The 9,211-nt window shown below is 42.2% G+C and overlaps 1 long non-coding RNA gene across 1 annotated transcript; it reads right to left on the bottom strand.

The window, feature by feature from the left end:
- Positions 1-749: 749 nt before the first annotated feature.
- LOC125944957 (uncharacterized) lies at positions 750-6,103 on the bottom strand. Its single transcript, XR_007466652.1, has 3 exons — positions 6,053-6,103; positions 5,286-5,394; positions 750-791 (listed from the first exon to the last, which is right to left on the bottom strand). It is a non-coding gene; the product is annotated as an uncharacterized LOC125944957 (long non-coding RNA).
- Between the last annotated feature and the right edge of the window lie 3,108 nt (positions 6,104-9,211).

Below are 9,211 nucleotides of genomic sequence, written 5' to 3'. Positions count from 1 at the left end.
AGAAAAATGCGGCCACTCAAACCATGAAAGTAATGTTTAACTTGTCTTCTTACAACTACACCGAACCTAAACATGCTGTTTTGGGCAAGGGAACAAACATCAACACTGGTGCCTTGCCTGACTCTATGAGAGTCGTCTGCGCCGTGAATGGTGCCGTCAGTGCACTTCCTTCCGAAGATGAGGCCCGCACCTGCACTGTCAGTGTGCTGTACAAATTTCAGAAGCACAACCCACAAGCTTGTCTGCCTAGCAAAGATGCTGTGTGGGGCTCCAAAACCCATAGAACCAACGAACACAAACCCAAACCTCGTCCTTTCAACTCTCACTTTATACTGCTGTGCAAGCAGTAAAATTGGATGGTGTTAGTAGTGTTCTGTCCTGTCACCTCCTTGCCTATCCTATGAATTTTATGCTAAATAAGGCTTTTTCTTGGTGAAAAAGTGCTAGTTTAAGGCATAAACCAGCTCCATGGCAGTTTGCAATTAAGGAATGTAAACATTTGCTGAAAATAGGTCCACGAAGAATATTTCAAAAAGAGCACTTTAAAAAAAACACACGTGTATCTATCACCAAGGCCAACCCTTGTGTCTTCTATCTCAACATATTTCTCAAAACTCAAGCTCAAAACTGATATCCAGGTGCAAGCTCTCCATATCATATTACCTTGTCAATGATGAAGCAAAGCACGCTGGTGCCTGGATGTTGTGGGACCAACTCAGGCGTGGAGATCAGCACTGATCAGCAACACACAGCACAGTCTGCTTACACTTTCTCTGCAGGCCCAGCCATACCTGCATTAATTGAAGTGGGCTTAGTGTCACGTGAGTATAATATAAAAAGTGACACCGTGAACAAATCAATCCTTGTTTGGTATACATATGAAAAAATGTAGATATTCTCCATATAGCAAGCTTCACTTTGAGTAACAAATCCTGCACTATAAGAAAAATATGATGCATGAGCCATCTATGCAAGAAAATTATTTGAAGATCCCTTTTTTTGCCTCCCTCCTCCTCCTTGTGTATAGGTGGCAGTCAGGTTAAGTAAAGTAGGCCAGACAGCCACATAGTGTAAGCAAAGGGGGTCACTTGGTGGGCCAATTATGATACCATAGCACGACATGCATTCTGCAGGCACTGCAATGTTAAAGCACCCATAAGCCTAGCAGCATTACCCAATAGGGCTAACCAATAAGTGTCCCCAGCAGCATAACTCAGCATGTCTACCAGGAGGCTTTCATTACACTTTGACAACTATCCTCCTACGGCTTGAGCCCAATATTTGTCAACAGAAGACAAGCTTTAAGCATCTGCACAAGGGCACTTTAAACAGTACCACAATAGCTTCCTGCCTAATCCCACCTTTAAAATGACATTGGTAAGTTCAGTACCATGTGTAGAACCAATCAAATTGTTCTGCAATGAAGTAAGCATCCCCTTTTCATACACGCAAATATCAGCAACACTACTACTACCATATGGGCATTTTGTAGACAAAAACACCAAGCGCAAGAGCTGAAGCTTGGGCAAGTTGGTAAGTTTATTTTGATGGTGTTCATGGCACACACATGCCAAAAGAATAAGCGACAGGCAGACAGTGAAAAATAACTGTCCTCTTTCACACTCTGTGTGTCCCTTAGTGCCTTGGAATGTGTGAGCTGTGAATGCCACCATCTGCCTGTCCCTTTTCTTCTTAGAAAGTGTGCACTGTGCATAGCATGAAAAGGAACATAAGAGACCAGATAATGCTACAATAGATAAAAGAAAACATGCTCTCTGATGCAACACGTCTTTAAGCAACTTAATTTTCAACCAATAACCTAAGCCTGCCGCGCTTAAAAAACTCACCGAAGTTGCTGTGTAAGACAACAGCTTGCTTTTACAAAAAATAGAGTTAGACTTATTCTATTATTTTTGCAAACTGGTGCTTCAGTACTGTGAAAAGGTGGTATTATTGAAAACCAGCTTAATTTTTGTGTAATAAAAAAGCCTAGTCAGCTACAGAGATCAGGCTTGATATAAATCTGCCAGTGAACACGGTAAATCAATATTTCCATGACTGTTGAGGTAAAAAGAATCGTTGACAAATTCCCAACACACTATGCATGTTTTGGAGAAGACTGCTTTTCTACTGCAAGCATTTAACAGAGCCCCAGTGAATACAGTATGATATAACTTATTGCAGGACATTTCAAACAGATCCTCTTTATGGCTTCTTAGGGACTTGGGTAATGAAGAGTAAGTGCAGTGACATCTCTGAGCACCTCAAAGACAATACTGGTGATTACATGGCAACACAACTGCTGACATGCAAGATAACTTTCGGGCAGTGTTGTCTCATGCCACATCAATCAGACAAAACTTTAAAGGGACACTTAAGGGGAAAATAATTATTTGAGATGCATTATTGAATTACTCTTCCGCAAACCCAGAAAGACTGCAGTTATCCAAAAGTAGAGGCTTGATAAGCCAGAAAATACACAAGAACGATATACAGGTGGTGAAACCACAATAAAGTTCCCACACCTGCTGGCTGTCTGCTAAGGCCTAGTTAATTTGTTTTTGGCAAAAATTGACTATATTGCATTCTAAAAGAGGCAAGTACTGAACTTAGCAATATTGGAGCAAGTGTACTGAACCGCAACAGCCAAAATATACGAAAATACTCTGGAATGCATGATGTCCTCCAACGTACGATGTTTCGCCACAAAATTTGGCAGGAAATGCCACTTTAACCTTCATTTTCTTTTTGCAATAAATAACCTCTCATCACAAAACTAACACAAAAAGAAAGAATACATGATGCGTCTAAACTGTCTCCAAACAAAAAAATGTGTCCGGAGTCATTTTGTACACATTCAAACCACTTATTTTTGGCCTTGCTTAAAGTGCCTTTGTATGTCATGCAACATGAAACTGAAAAACAGGATTCACTGTAAAGGGAGAAATGAATGGGGCTCGCCTAGCGTGGCGTATCTGCACAGGCTTAAGAGAAGTGTGACTTCATGGTCTAAATGAAAAAATAAAAATAAAATCACACTTTGGGCAGTACTACTCAAAATCTTGACAAGTGCTTATTCAGTCTGTACTTATCCCAAAAGCTTGGTAATGACATACGCCCCTTTTGCACTAATGGTGTCTGCCCCAAAGGGGCTAAGGCTAAATGTTAGGTAGCCACACACATTTTAACAGTGAAATTCAGTGCATTATGACTTTTGTCTGCCACTTTTAATAACATGTAATGGTCGATATAGTACATTATGATCTAATTATTGTAGGTCAGCATGGCCTGAGCACGGCGTGTCTAAACACTTTTGTTAGGCGAGAAAGTATTGTTTCTGGTACTCTTTCGGGAAGCAGCCTATGCCTTATTCAGAACAAAAACCTTGTTTCCCTGAGAATGTCAGACAATCGCATATTTCAAATTGACCATTTGAAATGCACACAAAGTACAGCATGGTTTTGAGGGTCCCACTAACTATTGAAACGCACATCATCCAAGTTCAGCAGTCAACATCATAACTAAGCTTGTAGAAGTGCATATTAGCAAGTTGACAGAATAATAGGGAGAAGGTGAGAGATGGTCCCAACTATAAGAGAAGCAATAGCAGAGTTCAAGCTCCCTCCCATGTCAAATGCGGAAGGGCAAAGCATACCCAGCTTTCGGTTACACTCTCACCTGCCACCACTGCACCAGGCTGACTGACATGCGTAACCAGCAGTTTGTGATACCAAATTATCAAACCTGCAATTTATGGGACATCAGAGATCAGCTTCAAGCTTGATGCTATGCTGCTCTAGGGATGTATTATGAACTGACTACATTTAAATGTTATGCTTTATGGTTTGTTGCAAGCTTCAGGAATTTAGTTATTCATTTATAAACATACCTCATAGGCTCCAGCTGGAGTACTGCATAAGGTGGTAGGTAGAACATTGTGAGCCAAATAAAGAACATACAATAAAACAAGTAAAAAAAAGAAATAAATACTCTTTCACACTGTGGTTTCTTATCTGGCAGCTAGCTTATAAAAGTGAACAGAAACGTGTTCATGCTGGTAGTGCTTTAAAAGAATAAATAATAAGAGGTTAAACAGAAAATTCAAACACTTTCACGCCACCTTTCGTGGTTTTTTCTTTCAACATCCCTTTAGGAATGGGAATCAATGAACAGCCCCCCCCCCCAAAAAAAGTGAAAAAAAAAGTGTAATACATGATTTTTGACTACTTAGAGAAATAAATCTAGGAACACAGAATCTGTGCAGGCATGTATGTAAGCAATTAAGTGCAGTAATATATGCAATCACTTGCAATGCCCTTCTGCTTTCGTCGGGCAACTCATAACAAGACATAAAAGGATATGTGTGCCTCAAAACACAGTTCCTAAAAAATATGTCACTATACAGTCAGTAAGTAGCATATCATGCATATCTACTCAAGCCCCCAATTATACTTGACTCAGAGGAGGCTACTTAGGTATATTGATTAAACTGAAGGTAGGCGATATTTTAAATATACAGTTCAAGTAGTACTCGAATATTATGCCGACACTGGAAGTTATGAATATGGCTTCTAAAGCAAAAGTGTTGTACGTTATGCCAAACCTGCCAGCCTGTGAACTTTATGTTTTGCAAAAATCCTAGACACAATGCTGTGTTGGAAAGTCAGCATGTATTTTCTTAAAGTTTTCTCTCAGCGCCTACATTGTTCAATAGAGACACATTATTAACCATTAACTTGGAACAGCAGAAACTGACAACATTGTTTTTAGACCAGTGTGCTTTTTTCAGTGCTTTTGCTGTTGCCGATTTAGCGGCTTTACGAACTTATCTCAATAAGCTCGTCTAATACGGGTGTCATACAGTGCACTTTTGATTGCGATCAAGACCAATCCGGATCGAATTTCTCACTTGTGATTGGCTCTTTTGTGCAAGCTGCGCGAGGAAGCCAATTGCAGTAGCTAATTTTGATCTGAATCGGGCTTGGTAGGAAGTGCCCCTCCGGTATACTCGTTAGGGATTTTGCATTGCTAATAAAGCAGCACAAGTGCCATCACAATTTATTGTTTTAGATGCGATTTTGCAATCTCATACCACCCCATTTTTCAAGATTCTTACAACATATTCCCAATAGAATTTCATTCTCATAACTCAATGCAACAATAGTAAAATTGTAGAACGAGTCCAAATTCGTAAATCTCACCAAAAGATTCAGGACCGATGGCACGTACGAATTATACCAACAGAACCTAGAACTCATAAGTGGCAGTGACTGTTTTGTACACACCTTGTCAAAGCAAGCAGATCAGATTCCTTGTCGGGCTGCTCAGACTGCATTTTGCCACAGGCTCCCATGTGGTGCAGAGATGCCTCCGTCTCACGAAATCGTGACATCCCTAAACAATAAGAAATGTTCAGTTTATTGCAATCACTGCTGAAACTGCAAACTTGTGATTTAACAACACCGCGTTAAATTGTGAAAATACCTCAGCCAGCTACATGGTTGTGCAAATATCTCATTCTGACATCACGGGCAGTTATTTAACCTGTCAAATGGACGAAGACATACAGAACACTCAACACAAGAAACACAGGTTGTCTTGACAATATATAAGCAGAAAAATTTGCATACAAGCTAAAATGTGCTCATGAGTCAGACAGAGCAATCCGGTGCCGTCTCGCGCAGATGTTAGCTGTGAAGACAACACGTCAACGTACTTCTAGAAATATATATACCATTTCTTGCTGAGAAATTACGTACAGAAGCAGTGACATTCGCGGCATCAATTTTGTGCCCGTTCAGACTAAACGATACTCGGCGCTAGTGTATTTCATAACAGAAAGCAAAGAAACAATATATGAAGCTCCTGGCAGCATCCTATACTTGTTTGAGGGTAATTTTCATAAAACGGTTTGCTAAATGTGTACTACGGCATTAATAACAAACATTAGAAAATCACTTTTATATTTTTTGTCGCTGTACTAATCATCTTGTGCTCCGCCTAACAAGGCACACTACACGAACTATAAAAATGCGCCAAGCGCTGGACTTACCTTTCGAGACATACTCGGCAAACGCTCCTTCGTGTCAGGTCCGGCGGCATCGGACTGCACGAACTGTACCTTCCGGCATAAACACTGTTAAATTGCGTATGAACGTAATAGTACAATTTCCAACACATTCTTCCGTGCACTGTGAACCGCTGCGAGATCGGCGAGAGTACCAGAGGCTGCTAATGAGCCGGGAACAAAGAGCGCGAATGGACCGAACTACGATGACCAACAACGCCGCACCGCACGAAAGATACAGCTAAGCTAGCAGCGTTGCACAGGCCCAGGGGCTTAGAGATCGCTGATGCGCACAAAAAAGAGCACATTTTCTCTCGGCAAACCGTAAATATGATTAAACTACCACATCGACCGTCCGCAAGGAAATATTCATGCAGCGCTCACATACCGACAGCCCAACGTTTCTAGACTGGTAACATTTTGACAGCCGAACACGGGAAAATGATGTCATTTCGTCAAGATAGAGGCACCGGAAGCTTTGCAAGAGCCGGATGGACGTCATGGCGGCCATATTGTTTACATCGTCGTCCACCGTTTTGTCGTCTCAGGCAACGTTGGTCTCTGGCTCCTCGGCACGGTGTGTGATCGCATGGATGGTGGCGGCTGGTATTCACATGTTATGCGAGTGATGCGGCGTGTTTCAACAACGTTTCTTTCAACATCGAGGACAGCAACCTGCGGAGCAGCCGTATCAACCAGTCAGGGCCGTTAAATCGCAGCATATCGTGGTTTGGTTTGTGAATGTTTGTGAATTCAACAAGGTGTCCGTGTTTTAATGCGGCGTTATCGACGACGCATTTGGTGTCGAGTGGCGTCGTCGACGCACTTTGTTCTGGCTTGTGTGCCGTTTTGCGGATGTGTATAGTTCATGAAGAGTGCCGTCTGTGCATCGGACGCTGCTGCCACGCCGGCTCGATTTGCCAACGCGCGAGAACGTCCGCACTGTCTGTCGCGAGTGCTTTCGGACACTGCTTGTGTTCGGTGTGTGTGTGTGTGCGCGTGCGTGCGTGCGTGCTTGCGCGCGTCTGATATGCGTCGTTATTGTGTCGGCGATTTCCAAAAGTGTTTTTTAGTTTGTTCCCGGCGTGCGCGAACGCCAGGATATGCTGCATGTTCGTCATTTAACGACCCTGCTTGAATGTAGGGACATTGACATTTTGGTCGTTTCGAGGTCAGCTTTTAACGAATCGCAAAGCGTTGCCTTGCTCTGAACCATCACTGCACGAACTACTTAGTTATTTCTCCGTTAATTTCAAATTCAGTTTTGTGTAGTATATACACAGATAATGCTCCGTTGCCACGCTAAACTCGTATTTGCCGCTGTTGAGCGGCAAATACGAGGTTTTTTTACTACGTCAAGCTCTCTCAGCATACAGTGCACAAGTTGTGAAAGACTTAGTGCAAATAATTTTTCAAGCAGCAATTGGGCAAAATGTGCTGATCGTATGACAGCATTAGTGATTGATGGTTATGTAATTTCGTTATTTTTATTTTTTTTCTATCAAAGTGCGATAGATTTTGGCTATTTTATTTACACTGAGTTTGTGGTTCTTTTTATTTTTTACATGTGGGCATGCCATGGCCAGTTTATGCCTGCCTGCTACAGTTTGGCATAAACAGGCACTAACAACCTCTTAAATATGGGCAATAAAAAGTGACTAGCAGATTTGATAGTCTTGTGGGGGCTGTGACATAATTACTAACGCGAACAAGACTAACGGAAAAAAAGTGGGATACGAGAGAGGGCTCTGTCCTGTCCCACCTTTTTTTCTGTTCGCACTAGTCACAGCAACTGCATCAACACCAACTAACCCAACTTTCTTCGTGAATTACTCGTCTTGTGGGGGGGCACACTTAGGTGTTTGGAAAATGTGCAGCTTGAAATTTCTGCATTGCTACCTCTGACTGACAGCTCTGACGCAAGCAGTATGATTACGCTGTGACAAAGCGCATGCATCTTCTGTTACTGATCAAACTGCATGCAATAAAATCATTTGCCAACTCGTCCGTGTTGGATGTGTTTTCAGTGAGCTATATCACATTGCCAGCTTCTTTTATTCTGCATAAAAACAAACCTATAGCATTTTTTTCCGAAACTGTGAAGGCACTCAACCCTATATTGCATTAAAAGCTTCGGGTGATCCACTCTGAACAAGGGACGTACTCTCAGACAACAGCTTTTGGCTATATCACTGTCAGTGCGCGCTTATTGGCTGGTTGAGCAATGCGTCACACGAAGGCTAGTATTGCCGTAAGTGATTATCCGAGAATATGTCCCCAAGTGAAAATCATTGCATCATTAGGACTGACATGAGCTTTGATGGGGATGTGTGTGTCCATTATATGAAATTGCAGAAATTCAACACTGGAGCTCTTATTCATTCTGCAGTTTATGCTGCTATATGTGGCACAATGGTTCGACGTCGTCATACAGCACATTGATTATGTCCTTGCATGTGCTACAAACGATTCATCATAAAATCTTGCTGTCATTCACGAGCTTTTGTATACACTACGACTTAGGTGCATGCACTTTGTATGCAATTCGTAGTCATCGGCCAAGATCTCGTTGCTCATATGACTACAGTGCGTACACATCACACGCTATCTCGCACACCTCGTACAGAATCTCGTTACGTTGGCAGCAGCACATCGCACACATCTCGCACATGCGTACATCTCGCACATGCAATTCGCGTAGCACCTCGCATAGATCTTGCACACTTCGTGAAGTCTACGCAGCTCATGCGTACAGATCTCGCACATTTTCTACGATATCTCGTTGAATGTGCGTAGCACATCGCACACTTCTCGTCAAATCTGTGCGATATGCATACACCTCGCACAATTCGCGTACAAATTTTTCAATAGGGCTGTGTTAAACAGGCAGGGGCAACGATTACTGGTTGCGGGGTAAAACAGCATTAGTGTTCTTGCCATTCTTATTGTTTTATAAAAGAAACTTGTAGCGATGTGCTAGAGCTTGAATCTACAAACATTAATCGGTGCAAAGAGAAGCTGGGAGAGATTTACTACTAAAGAAAGCTCATTCGGGCTAGATGAATATTTTGCGGAAACCTACAATACGACCGCCATTTAAGGCTGTGAGAACACGTGCCCACTGAGTCGTTGCACCTAACAGAG

The sequence above is a fragment of the Dermacentor silvarum genome, chromosome 4 (assembly GCF_013339745.2).
Source record: "Dermacentor silvarum isolate Dsil-2018 chromosome 4, BIME_Dsil_1.4, whole genome shotgun sequence".
In the NCBI taxonomy this organism is placed as follows: domain Eukaryota; kingdom Metazoa; phylum Arthropoda; class Arachnida; order Ixodida; family Ixodidae; genus Dermacentor; species Dermacentor silvarum.
Note: the sequence above shows the minus strand (reverse complement) of the source record. Positions and strands in the feature narration are given on the sequence as shown.